Raw genomic sequence first — 23,380 nt, forward strand, 5'->3', positions numbered from 1 at the left:
ACAAGAGTTTGGAACTAAAAGGGGCAACTGAGTGGCCAAGATTCAAGAATATGACATGGAAATAAAGCCTACTAAATTGGTTCATGGAAAAGGTCTATGTCAGTTAATAGTTGACAACAACTCAATTGATGAAGTAGTGCTAGAAAATGAAGGTATGGACCAAGATCTTCCCAAAGTTCTATTTGTCAGTACCAGTGATGAGTGGTATTCAGACCTGGCATATTTCTTAACATATGGAGACTGTCCTGCACATCTGTCAAGGAAGGAAAAGCGAACCTTGAGGCTTAAAGCAGTAAATTTTATCTTATGGGACAATGGTTTGTACAAGAAAGGTCTAGACGGCAATTTCCTGCGTTGCATAGACAAACAACAACAAGTAAGATTACTTCAAGCTTTCCATGATGTTGCCTGTGGTGGAAATTTTTTGGTTCCCATCACAACACATAAAATCTTGCGTGCCAGATACTATTGGCCTACCTTGTTTAAGGATACGTACAGTTGGGTTCGCAAGTGTGAACAATGTCAGCAATTTGTGGGCAAGCCCAAGCTAGCTGTGCTCCCTCTTAAACCAGTAGTAATTGAAGAGCCCTTTCAACAGTGGGGATTGGACTTCATCGGATCAGTCAATCTGACATCTAGTGCAGGTCACATATACATTCTCATAGCAATAGATTATTTCACCAAGTGGGTGGAGGCAATTCCAACTAAGCAAGCTACCTCGGGGATAGTTTGTCAATTCCTGAAGGAGAACATCGTTTCAAGGTTTGGTGTTCCTCATAAGATAATAACCAATAATGCTTCATGTTTTTCATCTTATGAGATCATTGATTTTTGTTTTGATTATGGTATTACCCTTTCACACTCATTTGACTATTATCCAAAAGGAAATTGTCAGGCCGAGTCAAGCAACAAGAATTTGGTTACTATTATGAGGAAGCTTGTTGATGAGAAACAACAAACTTGGCATAAAGCTCTCTATGATGCGCTATGGGTGGATTGTATAACTCCAAAAAGAGAAATCGGTATGTCACCTTTTCAACTTTTGTATGGGTTGAATGCTGAGATTCCAATCACTGTGGAACTTCCAGCATTAAAGCTGGCTAAAACCATTGAAGACGAAACCTATCAAAATTCGCTTGATAAGAGGATTATGTTTCTTTCTCAGTTGGAAGAAACAAGAACAAAAGTGGTTGATAGGATTGCTGAACACCAAAGCCAAGTAAAGGTATTGTTTGATAAGAAAACAACTTCCCGTGAATTCTCAGTTGGTGATCAAGTCTTGTTATGGGACAAGAGGAGGGAACCAAAGGGGTTGCATGGAAAGTTTGACTCCTTATGGAGAGTTCCCTTCACTATTCACAAAATATGTGGCGAGCATAGCTATTTACTTGCATATGCAGATGGTACCCTGTTCTCACTACCTCATAGTGGAGAACATTTGAAGCTCTTTGCTCAATAGAGAGTGACGTAAAGGAAGTTGTACTTGTTGTGAAATATGTATATTCTTTTCTTTTTAAGTCTTTTCGTCGCCTGACTCTGTAGCCCAATGTATACAGGCACTCGAAGTTCTGGATTCTACAAGCTTCAAGTGGTGCAGCTTGTTCCCCAGTCAGAGGCAGCTGTTGTCCTCGATTTCAGCATGGCCAAAATCGTGAGGCAACCCTACGAAACTGGTTTGTTTCGTACCTTATGACCTCCAGGAGAGCTTGATTGACTCCGTCGGTTAGCTCGTTTAGCTTCTTGCTTTTCATTTTTAATGTTTTCTAGTTTTTCCAAGTTTGTAGTTTTTCCTGCAGTTTGGACTTTAAAGTCCGACCTATAGGGTCTTTCTTTGTAGATTTTTCTGCACATCGGACTTTAAAGTCCGATGTGAATTTGTTAGGTTTTTAAGCTTGTAGATCAAACTTTAAAGTCTGACCTGTAGGTAGTCTTTCCCTGCATATCGAACTTTAAAGTCTAACCTGCAGGCTGTCTGGCCGGAGATTGCATGTCAGACTTTAAAGTCCGACTTGCAAATGTTTTAGCTTGCATGTCGGACTTTAAAGTCCGACATGCACTGCAAGTTGGTCATTAATGTAGCATTTATGGTTAATTAAGGGGTTTATTTAATCAATTTTGTGTTTCATTTTCTTCATTATTGTTTATGTTTTTCTCCCTCTGCGCGCTGCTCCCTTCATTTTCGCTCACCATCTTGTGGATTTGACCGCACCATCATCGGATTTTTCCAAATCACTTGTAGCGAAGAAGGTAGGGTTTTTTATATTTTCTTTTCGAGTTTCTTTTCCTTGTTTGCATTTTTTTTCCCATTTTCTCCTCCCCTTGTTTTATTTTTTCTGGTTTTGCTTGGCGTGTCAAGAGTGCAATCGGACTTTAAACTCCGCTTACCCTCCTATTCTTATCCTTTCCCAACCTGCATAACGAGGTTTAAAGCTCGATATGCAGCTGGATGGAAATCTCTGCATATCAGACTTTAAAGTCTAATATGCGGGATAATAACCTACGCACATCGGACTTTAAAGTCCGATATGCGAAGAAGTGAGGGTTTGATTGACATGTCGGGTTTAAAAACCTAACATGTCAATCAATTGTTTTTCCCTTTATGAGTACATCGGACTTTAAATTTTGATATGCTGTTTCTGCCCAAAGGTTTTACCCTTGCATATCGGACTTTAAAGTCCAATGTGCTATTGATCTTCCCCAGATTGCACATAGGACTTTAAAGTTCGATGTGTTGATAACTTACCTCGAATTCGCACATCGGACTTTAAAGTCCAATGTGCTAATCAAGATGTTTATCCCTGCACATCGGACTTTAAAGCCCAATGTGTGAATTTTTGTTTTCTAAAGAACATGTCAGACTTTTTTCCCCGACCTGCTGTTTTTGGCAGTTTTACTCCTAAGCTTGTTTTGAGTCCCGTTTTTCGATCCGATTGAAGAAAATTGATTTTGATAATGATGACAAATATCAAAAGAGATAATCCTCAGTGTTGAATGCAGTCATTGTGAATGTCAAAGCCCCCTCAAGATAAATCTGAGCCTTCCATAAGTCAATTGGAATCTTCTCCGAGTAAAATATCAACGAAAAAGATGAAGTACAAGTACGATAAGTACTTGAATATGTACCCAGAAAGCTCAGTGGACTCAAATATCAAGGAGATCAGAGATACATATATTGGACACGTCAATATGCAGGAATTCATTGACCGAGTTGAGAAAGCTCCTACTCGCCTAACCAATCTGATCAAATCTGAGTTGCATAAATATGCATCCTTCCCAGTTGCAACTCATGATCCAGAGTTTGTACTTGCAGTATCGGATCACTTTGATCTGAATACAAGACAGGTGAAGAACGCAGATCAAAATGCCGTCATGACTCTAGATAGTGTATTTTTCAATAGTGTCTTCAAAGGTTCTCAAGTTGAAGAGGTGGCTGATATTTCTCAAGAAAGTGCTCAAGAGTACTATGAGAAAAATGAAATTAAATGCAAGAAAGTGGTCAATACTATGTACCTATCTGCTGCTAGACATTCTACTAGCTCAAGATGGCCCAAGTACTTTCACAGTAGTGACTTCAATGAGGAGTATAATGACATGGTCACTATGCTATCGAGAGTGAAGGGGCTAAAAGACTCTCATTACTTTCAAACTTGGATGTGTTACTACATGAACATAATCAGGAAAGGGGCTACAAGAATTGACTAGGGTGAACAGATCAGCGATGCCCTCTGTGCTCAATTAAAGGAGGTCAAAGTAACACTAAAATTTTACATGACCTCATACCTGGTTTATGCGGCTACTTCTATGAGGCAATATCCAGGTTTATCTACCAAGGGTGATAGGAGATTGGTTCCTGTCTGGGAGTACTATGATCAACTTACCATCAAGAATCAAGGTAGCCACTTTAGAAGGGTTAATGATGCCTTCTTTGCTGTATAGAAGTGCATGTTTGATAAGGACTTGCAGAAGCGGAGACTATCAGAGGCTTCTTATAACAAGGTATCTCATTTTGGATGTGTTTTCCTGCAATTTCCAACATTCACTTACATCCGAATTGGACGTTTCTCAGGTGAGCCTTTTATTCTACCAAGGTTTCCTTCTGACAAGATCATTCTCATGGAGTTGTGTAGACAACTGATTTATGTGCATGAAAAAAATCACAAGCACATATGACTGCATTGAAGTTCCTAGAATCAATCGGCAGGTACTCAACGCTAACCAACCCCAAGGCCAAAAACATGGAAGAAGAAATGCAATGGAATACCATGAGAAGATTCAAGGCATGAAACAATTTCGATTTTCGTGGCATGAAGAAAAAACTCAAGAGGATTTGTACTCATGTTTACAGGTTTGAGGATGTTTGGGCAGAGTGTCAGAATGAGGAGGATATAAGAAGAATGGATTTCAGCCGCCTTACTCGAGAACAAATTGAAAAATTGGATTTGGAAAAGATCCCAATGACCATGGAAGATAGAGATGACATAATAGACCTTGTCTATGATGAGAAGAATATTATTGATTCTCCACTTCCTCCCGTGCAATGGTCAAAGAAAGAAAGAAAATCTATCACTCAAAGGATTGCTCCAATCCTGGCAAACACCAATGCATGGCTGATAAAGAAGAATCTTAGGATGAAACAACTTCCTGCTAGTTCAGAAGATGATGATAATAGTGATGGCCTAGTTGACAAGATGGCTACAATTGAGACAAGAAAAAAGAGCAGGGCAGACCCACAAGCACTATGTTCAACTCCTGTGGTACAATCAAAGGGGAAAGGGCCCAAAATTAAATTTATGGTTAAAGGGTCCAAGAAGGGTGAATCATCATCCGCAATACAGGAAGCAGTGGACAAAGAGCCAGAACAACCGCCTGCTAGTGAAGTTGAAAAAGAGAAGGGGATTGAAGAGGGTGAAATTCCTCAACAAGAGAAAGCACAGGCTGAAGAAGCATCACATCCAGTTGGAGTTGATACCCTGACCACTTCACAGGTAATCGTCCACTCTATTGATTTTGACTCTGATCAAGAGGATGAAGATTTTCAAGATGGAGATCTAGGTATGGGCATGTTGTAGTTAGAGGCTGCTCAATAGTTCTTCACATTAACCAACTTCTCCAATTTAGATGATATTCCCTCATCTACCATTGAATCTATGATGATGGATTTTAATGAAGCCTTGGAAGAGGTGTTTGCAGAACAGGTTTCAGTGGACTTACCTATTACTACAGTCACAATAGAAATTCCACCATTAGTAAGTACTGAAGTTGCATCCATGGCTCCTTCAACTCTCCCATCTGTAATTGAAGGGGTGTCAGCAGCATCAAATGTCGCAACATCAACAAATGTTCCATTAGATACTTCAACATTGGTGCCATCAACAACACTCATAACTGCTCCAAGCTCCAGTTAGCCTGCTCATGAAACTTTAACTAAAAAATCAGCAAGGAGCTACTACTCCATCGACCAATCCAGAATTACCACCTTGGATGGAAGTAGTGGCCCCGAAGAGGAAAAAACAGGTGATCTCTCCAGATGAGTTTGATTTCGAGCAGTTGGTTCCTCCAAAGCCTAAGGGAACAAAGAAGCCAAAGATCATATCTCGGGTGTTGGTGGACCCGACTTCTAAGAGAAAGTATGCTAGGTCATGGTGCCATCATCAGACAAAGATAAAGATAACATACGACCTGAAGATTATACCATGCAAACCATAGAACTCGGGGTGGAAACACATGAGAGTGTCAAATTGGATTCTTAGACAATTTTTGATTCTTTGTTGAGAAGATTTGATCAGGAGAGGGATGAAAAGAATGAACTATAGTAGAAGTGTGAACAACTGACCAATGTTCTTCTCAAGGTCACACAATCTTCTCAAGAAATTGATCCCATAGGATCCTCAATGGACACCAAATCTCTAAAGAAGATCGAACAGGTAGGAGCTAAAGGCCGAGTGATGGATGAGTGGATTTCACGGTTAAGATCAGAAGGCTCTCATCTTCCGAGTTCAACAGTTGGACTATTTGCGGATTTTGAAGTAATCCAAAGTCAGATGCAAGGACTCAAAACTTCATTATCGCAGGAGATTGAGGAAGTTGAGAAAAGTACTACCTTTTGGAGAAAAATGGAGGACTTCAAAATAGATGTCCTTGCTTCCTTATTTGGTCTATGTTTGTTAATATTGGTAAATCTATGTTTGTTTTGGTTTACCAATTAGTTATCTTTGTTGAAAGTAACAATTGCTAAGAGAAGTTTTTTTGGGTTTGTTAAAGAAAGTGTTATTTTCTCTTGTAAATATTTCCTTTCTTATCAAGCTTTTATTGACAAATCCACCTTCTTGCTCTAGTTATATATTGTTTTTGTTATGTCAAAACCCTAGTTATGGTTTGGAAAAATGATGATTAATAAACTTTTTTGTTTGTGTAATGGAGATTTTGTTTAATCTATGCAATGCAAGTTATTCTTTGTTGGGTGCTCGTAACCTCTATTCACTCGTGGAAAAGGGTTTTGACATGTTGTAAAGAATTTTGTTCTAATCTTAGTTCAAATTTGTATTACTTTGTTGTGTAAAGTTCCTAGTTAGTACTTTATTAAACCCGAGTATAGATGTGATGGATAGATAACAGGATTTGTGAATTTCAATTTTCTGTATTGTGTTATGCTAAGGGCAGTTATGGGGAAGATAGTTGGTGTCTTTCAGAGACACTAAACACTATATGAGATACATTGAAGGTTTTCAGATGTGTGTGAAGTTGATAAAAAGTAGATTCTTTGAGTGCTATCTATTTTTTTTTTGAAAATAAATATTGTATCACTATAACACCTTTTTCAATTGTATATTTGCTTATGATAGCAACATTTGAGTGACAATTTGTAAAAGTTATTACTATAGGCTTCACTGTGATATATTAATGTGTGTACTCTCCATATGCACAATATTGTTATATATGACATAGTTAGGCTCTCCATATGATATTACTTTGTATGTTTAAATATACACAATGATGTATTACATGTGAATTAGTTTACTGTTGCTTCTAAATCTTAGATGTTGTGAGATTAGAAGATTTAGAGAAATAAAACAGAGATGAAACTTTGTATGTAAATTCAGACAAATTTGATGTGAAAGGCATTGAAAAGCCAATGATGCATTGAAAATCCTATCAGTGAGATAACATTATTAGTGAGACAAAATAGCTAGTGAGGTACTGTAAAAGAGAATTTTAGTGAGGCAATTTTGAGTGGTTTTATTCCCTAGGAGGGTTTCCACTCAGGACATATCACTGTGTCATATTCTTGTGTATGTTTTTCTTATTCTATTGTCTATTCTATTTACTTTATACTTCTCAAATGAGTCAATTTTGAAAAAGTATTTAAAAGTAAAAAATTATGTATGAACATTGTTTCACCCCCCCCCTCCCCTTAGTGTTCATTTTACTCCAATAGTGTAAGTCCTTAGCTACAACATATTTTCTCTTGGAAATGTATATCATATTATAAACTTACTGTTGGCAACAACAATGAAGGAAAACTAAGAGGGGGGTGAACCAATTTTTACCGGATTAGACAAATTAAGCACAACTTCAAATATGATCACCTGCAATAGGAATAAAGATGAACACAATAACAACAACACACATAACATCAATATTTTGATGTGGAAAACCCAGTTAAGGGAAAAACCACAGTGGGAACCTACTCACAATAAGATGATACTTTGCAGTAGTATGTGAAAATATTACAAATGGGAATGCACATGCATTCAGGCACACTGCCTAGAGCTCATTTCTCAAAAGAACAAGAAGGGCTACAACCATGGGAAGTCTCACTGTCTTACAAAGATCGAACAACAATCTGGATTACATGAACTGAAGGAATAACATCTCCAAATGCCTGATGACAGTTCCGGTTAAGCACATTTGTCTTCTTTGCAACACTTGACTATTCTTCACTTCACACCGAAAGATGAATTCTCTTATTCGCACATACAATACTCTTTGATAATGTAGACACATCACTGATATCCAATTTAGAATAATATAGAACCTATTTATACAAAACATCAACCTTGAACTCAAGGTCGACTCAACACAGAAGACCTAATTACAAAATTACCTCACACGATACAAAAATTAATCATTGGACCAATACAATGTTGACAAGGACATATAATGGACCTAAATCAAATCCTCAAACATGCAACACCACCAAATAACATGCCAAGATCATTCGCAACATGCTACACAACTGAATATGTCGAATAACATGAAGAACACCACCAAACCAACAAAATCTTCAATAACGTGCATAATGATGAATGCATACCAACAAAACAAATAGGAAATGATTAGGAAACACCAACAAGCACGTTAAAACCATCTGCAATAGCTACACCAACACCACTTAATCAAATCTCCATCGATCAACACACTGACACACTTGATCAACAACATCTGGGACTAGAAAGATAACTTGTGGAGCACCAAATCATGAACTATCTGATGAGGGAACAACCCGAGAAACACAAAACACAAAAAATTGCTATAAAAGAGAAAATATTATATTATTATTATATGCAAATATTCAATTACAAACATGCAACACATGCAATTATAATCTAGAGGAATAAATCCTCATAGGTTGCAACACACAACTTTCAGAGTCTTCTGGAAAACCCTTACAATCCCAAAAACACAACTCCCAAAACTCACTCTCCAAAAACTCTCATCCCAAAAACTAACTCACGAGTTTCCTCATTGAGTCCTAAATAGCCTTTTCCTATCTTGGAGCCAAAATTACAATTTATTAAATTACCATTTGGCGAACAAATGCCAAAACTTAAATTGGAAATATCAAAATATAGCCAGATTTGAAAATTGAAACTTTATGAAAATCATCCAACTTTCGAAAACCATAACTTTTGATCCGGGAATCGGGTTTTCGAACCGTTTGATGCGTTAGAAATCTCTCTGAGTGTATAATATGATAAAAATATTCTCTATCAATTCCTACCATTTTCAAGCCTATTCAACACCATTTAATGCCACAAATTTGACTTGGAAGATTTTTTTTCAGTTTTTCAGGAAATTGAAACTTTAATAAATTTCAAACTATTAATTCTTTTGACATTATTCTTTCGCCAGTGTGCTTATTTTTTCCTCCTTAATCTTCCTACAAATTTTGGGCTCCATCTGCTTTCAAATAAAAACCTACTATTTTGGGCAATCAGCAAGAAAAAACAGCTTGACAATTTTGAGAGATGGAATCTCTTTTTCGTCCAAATGGGTATCCAAAATTGCAAATACATTAAAATAAAACTAAAAAAAAAAGAAATATTTTTGGGTGATGCAGGATTTCCCATACACCACCAGATGCTGCTGCATTAGACACTCAGGGTAGATTGAGAAGTGACCCCGTCACATCTCAACTGGTTGAGGAAAACCCAAACGGTCAACCTCTGCTTTGGACAAGCACGAAGAATCTTCAATAGGTCTTCCCCTCCATTTCACGAGATACTCCTCATACCTCCTGTTCTTGGCATTTTTTATACGACTATCTAGAATTGCTTCGATCTCCTCCTTTTTTGAAGTATGTGCAATATTTTTTAATTGTTCTATTGTTGTTTTCTCCTTTGTGCCATCTTCATGATATTTTGTTAAATTTGGAATGTTGAACACATGGGAAAAGTTAATTCCTTTTGACAACTCTACCTCATATACGTTTCTAAATTCATGCTTTTTCACTATCTTGTAGGGACCAAACTTCTTCATCTTCAACTTATTATACGTCCCCATTGGAAACCTTTCCTTCCTCAAATGGACCATCACCTCGTCACCAACTTGGAACTCCTTATACATCCTTTTCTGATCTGCCTTTGTCTTATACTATAGATTCATATCTTTGATGTGCTTCCTCACCTCTTCATGTATATTTTTGATGTGTTATGCAAAGTCTTCGGCTTTAGCACTTGTATGCTTTCCCTAGTCCATCTTTCTCAATTCGAGAGCGGTCCTTGTGATATGACCTAAAATTATGTCTTGCAAAATTTTGGTCATTTTGATTAAGTCTTGGTATAAAAGAAAAATCTTTGGTCCTTTTATGTTTTGTCGTTACCTTTTTCCCACTTAAGGTCGAGGGTTGTATTCCATTGGCAGGGCCATTTTATCTCCTAAGTGCTAAGTTGCGTTAGACCGGTCTATGAAGTGATTTTTCCTAAGTCGCACAAAATTTTTTCTATAGTCGGTCTCCTTTTAATATTTGTGCCCACACCCATAATTTTCCTAAGTCCAAAATTCCTAAATATTTTGGCCAATTGATAAAGACAAGACATATTTGATGATCCACGCTTCCCCATGGTCGAAAGTGCAAGGATGATAAAGACCGCGACATCACGAGATTATGCCACATATGCTTGGAGGAGAAAGGTGAGTTGATGTTTTAACTTTTCAAAATGTTTGATGTTATTGGTTCCTAGCGGTTAAAACCAGAGTTACTAGAAATAAATATTTTTGCATGTGCTTATATCAAGCGGTAATATTGTAATCGTAGTCTGAGAAAACGATCGAGAGTTAGCGGCCTTTGTTAAGTGACCGATGCGGATAGAAGGTAAACAAAGAGCATATCCAACAGTTTATGTGGTCTTGCGAATAAAAGATGCGAGGAAAATTATGGACCATGACATCACAAGATGATGTCATGTGTCTAAGATGAGCCAGGGAAATCCGATGGTGGGGTCACTAAATATGGTGAAACAAGCGATGAGTTGGATGTGCCACATCATGCCAAAGATGGACACGCTTGCCACATTGGATAGTAACTGTCAGATTGAATGGTTTAGTCTGTAAGATTTGCCAGCTTGGAGGATGATCGATGGTCAGGTTTTAAACTTTTCAAATGCAAGTTAAGAGTCATTGTTTCGCTCGCACGAGTAGTAATGGCAGATGAGACGTTTGTGTTTCATTCCAGACAATAATAAAAGTACTTTTAAAAGCTTCTCTTCATTCGTAAAGGATTTCATAGCGATCCAGAAGATAGTCGTGCTACTGAAGAAGACCGAAACGATTCTTGGCAACACAAAATTCCTATCTCTTTGGTGTAATCAAAATAGTAAGTTTGTCTGAGCTCGTTCATCTATTTTTGAAACAAATTGATGTTATAAATTGTGCATGAAATTGTAAGAAAAGATTTTCAATTGTTCTAGTTGTAGACACCTAAAATTGTCCAATCTAATTAAATAAATATTCTATTTATTTAATTATCTAAGCTTAATTCTTCTATTAATTAAATAAATCTTTATTTATTTAATTAATTCATTTATCCTCTTCTAGCCTTATTTCTCATTTAAATAAATACATTTATTTATTTAAATTATCCTTTTCCTAAATTAAATAAATATCTTATTTATTTAATTGATCTCACTCCTATTAAATAAATAAATCTTTATTTATTTAATTAATTCATTAGCCTTTTCTACCCATGACACATGTCATTCATCTCTTAATTCCTACACTACCTACCCCTTTCATTATTTTGTTATTTCTTTTACCTACCCTCTAATCATAGCCGACCTCCTTTTACACCTCTCAATCTTATCCCTCCATTTCTTATAGTGTCTTCTATATAAGGAGATGCTTCCTTCATTATCAAACCCTAATCAATGATCTTAATGACTTGACTACACTACGATCCTACTTGCAACCACATTCCATTCTTTGTTGAGCTCTTGTGCACATAAAATCTGAGAGCAAATATATCAAGCAAGATCAATGGAGATAGGAAGAATGGAGATCCAAACCCTATTGGACATGTGATGGTATAATCTTTGTGATTTCGTTTGATTTGCATTGTCTTAGGTAATCTTCATATGTTATGGTGGATCTTTGTTGTTGTTAGGCTAGGGTTTCGTGGTTGAATTCATTTAGCCTTTCAATGTCATTATTATTGTTATCCATTTTCACCATATACACTAGGGTTAAAAAATAAACATAGAAGAGTGAAATTTGTTTAAATTACTATTGTAATTTAAATATCGTGTTAGACCTAGTCTTTTCTTCTTCAATTTGAAGTTATAATAGAAAACTCTAGTTCAAAAGATGCCTCCCTCACGAAAAACATTTAGGAAAAATTGATTAAATAAATCTCTGATGATTTCTTGGACCAATTGAAGCCCTCGACAAATGATAGATAGCAGGGGCAGAAATTTGTGAGTGGAAAAACCCTAGGGGAAGGGTTAATCGATAAAGCATTTCGCTTGGCGGATGTTAGTATACCAATGACTGGACTAGAAATGTTCAAATTGTGGTATGGATGGAGGAACTTGCATTCCCCATATCCAATACTTGATAGTATGATTTGGGTAAGTTAGTAGTGTCGGGTACCTTCATGGACATTGACCTACTCAAAGCTATTGCATACAGATATGACCCTGTCTCGAGGCTTATTAGGGGAAATGAAGGAGATATTTTGTTGACTATCAGAAGGGAAGAATTCTAGGAGATTTTTGACCTCTATGAACCATCTGCAAGCTTGGTGCAGGTAGATTTGAATGAGCAAAACAAGAGTACTATAAGATGAGGGAATTCATTAGAAATAATTTCCTTCCAATGCATTTGGCTAGAGTAGGGACTACAACATACCATATCGGCCCTAGCTCAAAGGATCCATTCCTAATTGGTTCTTTTGCTCCCTACTTTCAGGCTACTTTTTTCTTTGTGTCAGATATTGGGTTTTAATCCAATTACAGTGATGCCTCCTGATTTTATGTACATGGCCATGCAAATTCAACATCTAGATTATACAGTGGTTTTCAACTTTGCCCCTTACCTTTAAGAAAAGATTCATGAGGGGTTACAAGATATTAATAATCAAGTGGCTGGTGCTAAATTCTTCTGGTATTCCTTACTCAAGCATATATTCCTATTTAGGAATGCAGATTACTTTGAGGGTACCATGAACCTCAAAAGGACAATTGATAACCAGGAGACCCCAGTACAGTTTTGGAGCACAGATATGTCTTAGGATAGATAGGAAGCGGAATTTGTAAGATTTGATAACAATTTTGCTTCTAAGTTGAGGCAAAGTTTGATAGTAAACCCGCCAAGAATTACCAAAGAATTACATGATTTTATAAGACCCAAAGAGTGGTTGCCACTTGTCAGGATTGAGCACAATTGGGGGGATTTTATCCCTTATCCTATAAGTACTGTTATCAGAATCTACGGTTTCTCTAGAAAACCAAATGTACTGCCTTTCAATGTTCCTCTGAGAATGGGTTTTGCTGAGGTAATGTGGCAAATAAGATACATTCATGACAAGGATTTAAAAGGAAGGAGTAAAGGAATCATTTTCCCAAATTACACTACCATCCCTTATTTTGTAATTCTGAAGGGAGGATATGAGCATTTTGATGAATTCTTTGCTCCATATCATTTGGGGGTGAGTATAGCTAGACACAGTGATCCTGAGGGGTCCAACAATATTTCCAAAGCAAGAAAAAAAGGAAGTTTGTTGCCTCATGAGTATAAATTTCCTAAAGACATAATCAAAAATGAATTTGATTTCATGACTCAGGTATGAAGGAAAGAAAAATGGATAGTTTTCATAAATTTATGGGTTGTAATCCAAAAGATGGATCCAAAATATGACCCAGTGAAGGATTTTACCCCATTTTGTGCCAAGGTTGATTTTGTTATGAACAATTTCGATGAATTAAAGCTGATTTTAAAGGAGAAGATAGCCAAACTTGAAGAGGTTTATGGCTGACTATGGTCAAGCTCACAACCTCTTTTGTCTCAAAGAACAAGTGGCATGGTAGGAAGGAGACCTACTCATGAATCTTCTCAGAAAAGAGAAAGAGAAGAAACCAATGAGGAAGAGCAGAGCAACAATGACAGTGGAAGGTTAGTAAGGAAAAAGGGTAAACAAATAATGAATAGAGAGCCTTCCCCTAAAATACAAATCAAGCCTTTTCAAGGAATCAAGATCATTGATCTTGAAGACTCAGACATAAGTCCTTCACCATCACCTGTATCCTTTTCACCTATAAGGCAGTATGAAGAACAAGTGGAGGAAGATATGTTCATAGCAACAAATGTAGAAATGTAACTCAATGTTCCTCCTTTGCCCCCTAATCTGGAGTTGGGATCTTACTCCTTTGGATATCTAGGGTAAAGCTTTTAAGGATGCAAGAAAGGAGGCATGTGATAAGTTCCTTGAAGATGAATCAGCCGAGCAGCAAAAGGATATAGTTAGCTTAGTGCTAACTCATTTGAATGAGAAAGTTGATAGTAGGCTCAATAGTGTTCATGCCTTATATTCTTTATTATTTAATGCTATTCAAAAATTTGATGATGATAAAGAAGTGGCAATTCCTCTATTTACAAAATGGTTGCAAAGAGGAAATGAGCTCAGAATAATGTCCATGGCCTCTAAGTATCATGTCGAGAGACCACATGTACTCCATCCAACATATTTATTGGTAAAATCAATGCAGGAAGCCCAAATTTTGCTGGAGAGTATAGAAAGAAATGTAAGGGAATTGATGAAAAGCTTTAGTGAGTTGAAACAAACTCTTTTGCCAGATATTAAAGATGAAGAAGAGGTATTCAAGCCTTTACAATCTTGGAAGGAGGAGGTAGAAAGAGTCATCAGTACTCAGGTAGAGCTGATATGTGAAGGGCTAAACATGGATATGCTAGAGGATAGCATGGATAAGACAATTGCCACATGATTATTTTTTGAAACTTTTGAAAGAGAGGCAAAAAAGGTAGCCATTAAATTATTCCATACAGGGCAAAAGCTAATGAAGTCATGAGTTTTGACTGGCCATTTGATGAAGAATATAGTGCGTGGAGTAGTAAGCATTTGAATGATGAATAAAGGTTGCAAACAGTTTGTATAACTATTTTTTTCTTCTAGTGGCATATATTTTTGAGCTTGTATAACAAAAATAGTGGTAAAATTCATCATGAGTTTTAGAGAAAGCGACCACAGACTTTGATCCCACACAAGCGAAATCAAGGATGAATGTTTGTGTAACATAATGTGGTTGTATGCAATCATTTTGAGATTACATGTGTCTCCTCTAGCCTGAAGCTTGTTTGCTCCCTTGTTTTTTATAAAAGTGAATTCAGGGCTATGAGACATCGTTCAAATTTTTGGTCTCATGGGTGTTTTGAATTTCTGTTTCCAATATAAAAGTTTAGGTGAAACAAAAAGTTGTAAAAGGTCATTTTTGCAGAGAAAAATAGAGTCTTATGTTTGTAATTCTGTAGGTTCTTGAAGGAGTTATGTATGAATTGTATCCTGACAGAGATAGTTGAATTCTTCAATAGAAATATAATTTAAACCCATTTCTCTCCAGTGTATTGTTCTATCATATTTTGAATGCATATTATCAAGGATTTTATCATTCGTTGCACTGTTGTAGTGTATGCATTTTCTGTTCATGCTTTGGTCTAAGGGGCTAATTAAATGCTTGAGTAGAATTGTAGAGTGGTAGGGATATTTGCAGGGACTTCGATAAGTAGTTCTAGGTTGGGATTCCAAACATGATGTATTGCAAGGCAATATTATCATAGGTTAATATGTTGTTAGCTAAATTATGTTCGAATGCATTTTATGCAGTATGAATTCATGTACCCAATGGAATAAGACACTGATCACAGCTAAGAGATTGCCTTGGTGTTGATTTTATGTTCGGAATCACCACTTATTTTCTATAACTCATTGAATATCAGAATATTTTTCATCTACATGTATGTTGTTATGTATTTTTTAATCATCTTATGCTCTAGCCTAAGGTCGAGGATCACTGAAGGATTTGCCCTCCTTGAGAATTATCCCTTTCTGTTGAGCCTTTTTATGGGATAATTTGCTTTATTTTCAGTGAATTTCAGAGCATAGTTGCAGAGATCAGGAAGTTCAATGAAGAGATTACCCTCCCGAGTTTTGCAGAGCCCGAAGTGTAGAAGGATCTTGTATCCTTGTTGAATTTTGACCAAGCCTAAAGGATATTGATAATTGGAAGTGACTTTCCATGGGTATTTGAAGGAATTAGCTTGGTCTTTGCCCCGTGGCATTGTAAACCCGTTTATTATGGGCACCAACAAAAATGGCGACTCTGCTGGGGAGATGAACTATTGAGAATCTCTGGTTAGAAAGGTTTTGTTTAAAATATAGGAGTGGTTTTCATAGTATCTCTGAGATCTGATAGTTGAGCTCGTGGTTTTATATTTTTGGTTCATGTTTTCCTATGAAAATGGTGTTTTTACATTTTCGTGAGAAAAATATTCCGGTTTGTGAACAAGGTTCACAAATATCTTTCAAAGATTATCAAACAGTATATTATTTGATAGCCCAAAACAATTTGGGTGGTGACTCCGAGGCTTCTATGCCAGTGCGCATATTTTTAAAAAATTCTAACAAATCTTTGAAGGATTCTATTATTATGAGTAAAGAGAAGAACACCAGAGGTTACATGAGGTTGCATCCTAAAGAAAAGTTGGAAGAGCTTCATGGAGCTCCGCATAGACAGTGAGCAAGAAGAAATGCAGATACAAGCACCACTCCCTCATTATGGAAGCCTAAGCACAAGAATGCAAGTAAGTCACAGTTAAATCCTATTCCTAAGGTTCATGCATCATCTTCTAAATTTTTTGAATCAGATAGTTTAGGATTTTTCAATTCCTTATTTGATACACATGTTCAAGAAGAAATGCAACCACATAAAAAGAATGTACTCAAGTTCAGTATTCAGACAAGACAAGAGGTCAAAGTAGAAGTACAAGTCACCAAAGCAAAAATGCTATTGGTGTACCTCCTCCTCCACGTCTCACAACAAATTTTCCTCGTAGTTATGAGTCAATACGAGAACAAGATAATGTGAACTTGATTGATTTAGCTGATACTTCTAGATTTGAGATAACTTTACCAGATCCCAAAGAAGATTTTGGAGACATAGACACATTGAGAAGGGAACTCCAAGAACAGATAGATTTGAGGAGTAAAAGAGAAAAGGAAAAGGAATCTAAAGTTATTAGAGCTATGATAGAGAGAGATAGTTTGATATGACAATTAACAACATAGTTTGATATGACAATTAACAACACTCAAAGCCTTGGCTCAAGAAAATGATAAGTCTAGTATTGAGGGCCTTATTTTAAGAGGGATTTTAGATAAGAAAACTGAAAAATATCATAAAGGAAAAGACTAAGAGTAATATGGATAACCAGAGGTTAGAAGATCTTAGTCAGCCAAGTATTCAGATTCCTAAATTAAATCTGGATAAAGGAAAACAAAAGATATTTGGTGTTAAGATAGATGATAAAAAATCTTTGACTATCCCATATCTAAGTGGAAAGTTATCTGAAATTGACATTGAGCTAGAAACAACTAGGATAGAAAATGAACCTCTTGCAAAAGAGTTGAAGAGAGTTGAAATGGAAGCCTCAAATGCAAAGATGAAAAGAAAAATTGATTTCCTTAGGTTGTCAACATTAAACAGTGCTTCATTCATTGCTAGATCATCCAAAACTCAGGCTATTTCTAGTGTAATTTCTACAACAACATCAAATGTCATTGCAAGTATTCCAGCCCAAAATGTCCAGAATACTCAAAACATTGGAATTCCAGTTATTGGGCAGAAAAGTCAAGTGACTACATAAAATAGTAGTCAACCCTAATTTACTAAAGATTTTAATACTATTGTAGGGGTTAGCACTAGAACAAATACTATTGCAGCTAATGCCACAATAAATGTTGTAGGATGAGCTACAATAGGGCAATTTAAAAGAAAACCTATTCACCTAGAAAGATATAGGCAATTATATTTTGATGGGATCCCAGAATATCCAAATGCCATCCCAAATGACTTAAGGGACAAATTTAGTAAGTTTGCAGGCAATAATGCTATAACTGGTGAGGAACATCTGAGGGCATTCACTAATAAGTTGAATGACTATGAGGTAGAGCATGAGGATGTTGTTATGAAATTATTTGTGCAATCTCTAACAAAGGATGCTAGGGATTGGTATAGAGGATTGCCAACTGAGAGTATTAGTTCCTGGGAAGAATTTGAGAGATTTTTTAAGGAGCAGTATGGTGATAAAACAAATCTCAGCTTCATGTTAAATGAGTTCCATAACATTAAGAAGTCGTTGAATGAGGATGTGTCTGATTTTAATATCAGATTTTAGAAAGCTATGCATAAGTTGTTTCAGGTTTTAAGGTTGGATGATAATGTTTGTCTAACCACATATGAATGCATCCGATGCAAAAATGGCATATATGCTTAGAGATAAAGATCCTCAAACTCTAAGAGATGCATTTAGGATAGCTATAAATGTTGACGGAAATAGAAGAGCTTCAGATAAGCTTGGAAGGAGAGATGATCCTAGATTTTCTAAGAGTGCCAAAGACAAAGTTGAAAAGTCTTTAGGGACAAAACCTAAAGAGGAAGAAAGATGGGACAATGTGCTTAATACCTCGAAGGATTTGAAATTAACTATGGCAAAAAATGACAAGGGTTCTATACCAGAAAAGCCATGGTTTAATAAATTTAATAGACCACCAAGATTGTAGGATTATCCTTACAATACAAATTGGAAGGATGGAAAACCTTTTCAACAACAAAAGGGCAAACAGGAACAACAAACTCCTGACCCATTGCAGAAACATACAGTGAATATGGTGGAAGATACGCCTTGGTGCACTGCTTGCCAATCACCCCATTCACTTGAATATTGTATTGTAGCACAATTTATTTCTGCCAAGGATGAGACACATGAAGAAGAAGAAGAAACTTTTGAAGGTTGCAATGTTGATTGTCTTATGATTACTTCTTATCTTGGAGTAGCAAAATATTCTTCTAGCATTGAAACTCAGGACTTTGATATAGATAATAAAAGACAAATAAATGAAACATATCATCAGCAAGTTTTTATTTATGAAGAGTTATCTGTTGATGACCAAATGTGTAATGTTGAACAAGGTGAGAGTTTTGTGTCCTTGAGAAGACCCTCAGATGAATAAATTTCTAGAATAACAACTACTATGATAGCTTAGGTAAAAAAAACTATCAATTGAGAAACAAGACTTTTGTTGAAGACCAGGGCAAGCCTTTTGGTTTATTTGTCAAAGAGTCAAAAAATAAAGGCAAAGAGGTCAAGGAGGATAAATTAGGAAAAGATGCAATCAAAACTAAGGAGGTCAAGAGAAAGGAGTGGGCAAAGAAAGAAGAGGTTGTGAAACCTATTGAAAATAATTATTCACCTAAGATGAAGGCAAAGATGGTTGAAAAATATGGTTCGCTTACTGAAGAAGGCTTGAGGAAAACACAAAAAATTGAAAGCAACAAACCAAAGAAATATGAAGAACAATCAGGTATGTCACTTGAACTACCAGATTACACACCTATGGATATGCTTCAGTTGCTTTCTCAGATTATAGTTAAAGTTCCTTTGTAAGAGATGCTAATAATGGAAGAGCATAGGGAGAAAGCCATGGCTTGGTTCAAGGGTGTTTCTCATTATGTAGAAATTGAAAATGAGAATATGTATCATAATGTAAAGGAATGAACGATTAGAAATGAAATGATGAATAATGATGAACAATAAGTACCAAACCGGTACTAAGAGGGGGGGTGAATCAGTACAGGCAAAAACTTTCCCTCAGCCAGTTTGGCTGCAAAGATTGCACTTAACTGGTAAATTGTAACATCGGTCTAAATCAGGGCACTATCGGTTACACACAGTGAGAGTATGAATAGCATAAACATGTAAACACTTAGATCTCTACACAATCTAATATCTCATTTCCACTTCACGCTTATGCATAAACAGGTAACATTTCATCAGAAATATAATGACTGCTGGTTCAACATGCTTTACCACTTAACAAAAAATATTAAAGCATCACACATGACACACAAATTTTTCACGTGAAAACCCAACTGGGAAAACCACAGTGGGGATGAATACCCACAAGCTATTATTTGAACTCTTTTGAAGTTCGCTCTGTTAGGAGCCTAGTCTGGTTAAAGACTTTTACAATAGGTTCTGCTAGGAACCAATCCTGCTAGGGATCACCTAGTTAAGGGATGGCTAAATACCCGGTTAAAGGTTAGAACCCTGTTAAAGGTTACCTCGCAAGAGGATTTGAAGAACTCATTGAATTGAGTCAGCCTGTTAAAGGATTTACACAAAAGCCTGTTAAAGCTACCCGGTTAAGGGATTTTCCAACTACTGAAATGGTTAGAAGTCAACAGGTAATACACTGATATGATAAAAGCACTCAATGCCAAGGCAAATCCACTTTAGCTCCTTTTCTTTTGCAATAACACTTTGTAGGTATCAACACACTTCTTTGGTCTGGCAAGAATCAAGTATCTCTTCACTCGGATACACACATAACATTTGCCAACAACTTCAAAGTGAAAAACATCAACGACCTTATAAGAAACAGATAGGTTGATAGCATAAACCCTAAACCCTAAACATTTAGGTTTAACAATTCAATCGGTTCAATCCCGACCGTTAATCACACTGCATCGAATACAATAGTCTTGAACAGATCTAAAGACATTCTCCAACGTTCATTCTTTGCCGCTTCAGGAAGCTGATAACCCATCACACGCTCTCCACCATTTACAAAGACTTCACACATTCCCGAGGTAGATAGGATCAATCTCCATGCAAGATCCTCAAGGAAATCCTTCATGCACACAAGGCTGACGTGACAACAATATCTGGTCTTCATTACAATGCTAACTCATCACAAGATGTCATCGTTTGAATCACACAAGCTTGGAATGCATCAACCGGAAACCCTGAAGCTGAGACTACCAACCGGTAGTCATGCCAAATGAAACCCCAATACAAAACTTCCATATACCGGTTCTCATTCAAACATACCGGTTCACCTTGAACAAACATACCGCTTCACTTTTTTTTACATATACCGGTTTACATCATCATACCGGTTCAATTGTCAGTTAGCTTATTACAGTATATCGGTTCATACTTCAGCATATTGACATCAATGACAACATACAATATCATCATGTCATCATGTTGTGCACATATGCCAACATGAAACAAAGGATAAAGAGTTAGAGGGAATGGTTTCTTATTTTCCCCAAATTTATCTTGAAGATACAATAGGTGAGATCCCTAACAATGTAGACCCTTTCTTTCTGAGTGTCATTATAAATGGAGGAGTCTTGAAGAATTGTATGATCAATTATGGGGCTTCAAACAATCTAGAGTGGTGATCTACCAGTGCTCCTATTGATATAATTGTTGTAATCAAATTCTGCTTGTGGTAAGATCAGATTCCATCCATTGAGTTTGTCTCCTACCGAGCATCTCAGTAGGTTACCCAAACTCCTATTCACCTCTTCAATCTGCCCATCAGTCTGCGGATGGTGTGTAGAACTAAAATTCAACTCTGTCTTCAACTTCTTCCATAAGGTCCTCCAAAAGTATCCAACAAATTTGGTATCACGATTTGAAACAATACTTTTTGGCAAACCATGCAGTCTCACCACCTCCTTGAAGAACAAATAAATAATGTGGACAACATCATGGGTCTTCTAGCATGGAATGAAATGTACCATCTTTAAAAACATGTCAACCACCATAAAAATTGAATCATTCCCTCTTTGTGTCCTTGGTAAACCAAGAACAAAATCCATACTTATATCTTCCCATGGCCTCTTAGGTACAAGTAATGGCTGATACAACCCTGTATTCTGACTTATTTCTTTAACAATCTGGCATATTTTGCAACTCTACACAAATTTATTTACATCTTGGGATAACTGAGGCCAATAGTAATACTCGCTAATGATGGCAATGGTCCTCTCTTGACCAAAATGTTCTGTCATCCTTCCACTATGCTTCTCCTTGATCAAGTTCCCTCTCGTGGAACTTCTGGGAATACACAACCGACTTCCCTTAAACAACATGTTATCCTGGATTATGAAGTCCAACCATCTTGTCCTATCCAATGCAATAGGCTCCTTACAAGCTTTCCAAACCTTTGCAAAATTAGGATCCTTAGGATATTATCTCTTGAGTTCATTGAACCTAACCACCTCGAGTTGCATCCCTGTCAACAAAGTTTGTCTCCTATTAAAGTCCTTTGCAACTCCATTAGACCTTCCACATGGTAAACCCTTAGGCACATTATCAAAGACAATGTCCTAAAACTTTTATAGACACTTCTTCAATGTCTTCTCTACCCACTCTGGGAATTGAAGCAAAACACACACGTTCATGTTTCTTACCTTCCAAAAATTATTTTCCACCAACAAAACACATTCTAGCATTACTACATACCTTTTCTTCCACATCCTTCAAGGGCTTCATCTTATGACAAACCCCATCCTTTGTTAAGGTGTAGGTATTAGCATGACCATCATGTACAAAACTCCTATCAAACTGCCACAGTCTCCCTAACAACATGTGACATGCATCCATGGGTATGATGTCACAAAGTACCTCATCATGGTAAGTACCAATCTTGAATTTCACTAGACACTACTCATTGACCAGAATTTTATGGTCATCCTGCAACTAGGATATCTGATACAAACGTGGATGTATTTCTCTCTTCAGCTTCAACTTTATGACCATCTCTTCATATACCAAATTGACAGTGCTTCCACTGTCAATAATCACATTGCAACACTTATTTTGACATTTGCATTTGGTGCAAAATAAACTCTGCCTCTGATCTAGGTTTTTCTCCTCATTTATTAGGGCTCTCCTGATAACTAGGGATTCTCTCCTGTCAACATCATCGAAATGTTCAAATTGATCTTCTTGGTTTTCATGTGAAAGTTGTGCATGGCCATCATTTCTTCTATCTATCCTTCCTTGGCGTTGAGGACATTTAAAGGCTCTATGTCCTTCTTCTCCATACTAGAAACAAGCTCCTCTAAAACCACCTCTCAGATCCTTGTCCAGACCTTCCTCTCCCTCTCCCTCTCCGTTCTTCATGATTCTGATCACGTGGGCGATAGGAATTATCACCTCTCTAATTTAGACTGGTACCCATATCTTCATTTTTCTCCAGATCATCATTTAGATCCCTAAAGGATCTGCCACCGCCTCTACCGTCTTGGGCTTTCCCTTTTTGTTTGCCTTCAAACCTCTTATTCATCTTCTCTTCAACTTTCAATGCAAATTGATATGCTTCTAAAATACTGGCCATTCTGACCAAACTTAGCTCCTCTTGAATACTCAGCCCCAACCCATTCAGATAATGAGCGACATTCTCCTTGTTGGCCTCTGCATGGCTTGTTCTGATTATTATTTTATAAAATTCTTATGTATATTCCTTCACAGATTCACTTCCTTGCTTCAACCCTTGTAGTTTCTTTAGCAGATC

The sequence above is a fragment of the Cryptomeria japonica genome, chromosome 1, assembly GCF_030272615.1.
Source record: "Cryptomeria japonica chromosome 1, Sugi_1.0, whole genome shotgun sequence".
Taxonomy (NCBI): Eukaryota; Viridiplantae; Streptophyta; class Pinopsida; order Cupressales; family Cupressaceae; genus Cryptomeria; species Cryptomeria japonica.